Source organism: Oryzias melastigma, linkage group LG17, assembly GCF_002922805.2.
Source record: "Oryzias melastigma strain HK-1 linkage group LG17, ASM292280v2, whole genome shotgun sequence".
Lineage (NCBI taxonomy): Eukaryota > Metazoa > Chordata > Actinopteri > Beloniformes > Adrianichthyidae > Oryzias > Oryzias melastigma.
Window position 1 is genome coordinate 28,447,423 of NC_050528.1, and position 1,078 is coordinate 28,448,500.

A 1,078-nucleotide genomic window follows, 5' to 3' on the forward strand; every position below is an offset into this window, starting at 1 on the left:
AATATCAGTCTGTGATTCAGATATTTTTAGGCCAGCAGAGAAGGCCTTGCAGGCCCTGACGGCCCGCCACTGACATAAAGAAAGACAAAAGAGTTTCAGCTTTGAAGATGTCATCTGCTTTCTTCTCTCAGTGATGATCTGCTCTGTTTTAGAGAAGATTCTCTCAGTTCTCAGGTGTCTGCACAGGTTGACTGTGGAGCCATAAATATATACAGAATATATATACATATAGAATATTTCCTGCAAACAGTTCCTTCATACTATCAAGAAAAGTCAAACGATTCCAGTTTTTATCTTCTTTTTCTTTTCATTTTCTTTACATTTTGTGTTGTTGTTTTCTCTCTATCTCTCTCCCTATTTGGCTCTTGTGCTGCTGAACGTGTAAGCCCCTCCCCCTCCACCCAGCGCTCAGCGCGCGCACTTAACCCAATGCATCATGGGGGTTGTAGTGCGTAAGCTCACGCAGATGCCGGCATACTGTCGTTTCTGAGCTTCATTCTTTTGTTCACTTTTTAAACTGTCTGACGTCGGATCCTGCTGGAAGCTACACCGCTAAACACGAGCTTTAGCTGTTATTTTAGTTGGAACTGAGAGACTTTATGAGCCGAATCAGAACAAGGAAGTGAGGACGTTAATCACTACTGATTGGTCAGATCGATGACATGTGATCAACCCTCCAACAATGATTGGCGGAGACAGCTAAAGGGGGAGGGACATTTCTAAAAGCTGACTTTGAGGCTAGTTTTGCGGTTGGATTGCGGTGACATCATTCTGATTAGTCATTTATAGAATCAAAGAAGTATTTCTTTTACCATCTTGCATATTCAAAACTATTGAGTGTTAAATCAGGGCCGTTTGGATGAACACAGAGCGTATACCATAGTGATGGTAAATGTTTTAGATATGTGAAAATGGTTAATTTCCCACGGCACACCAGAGCATCTCTCATGGTACACTAGTGTGCCGCGGCACACTGGTTGAAAAACACTGTTCTAAGGGACTTTAAAGTAGGGTTGCATGATAATATCGGTTACCAATAATTATCGGCTGATATTGGACAGTATCACGTCATACGGAT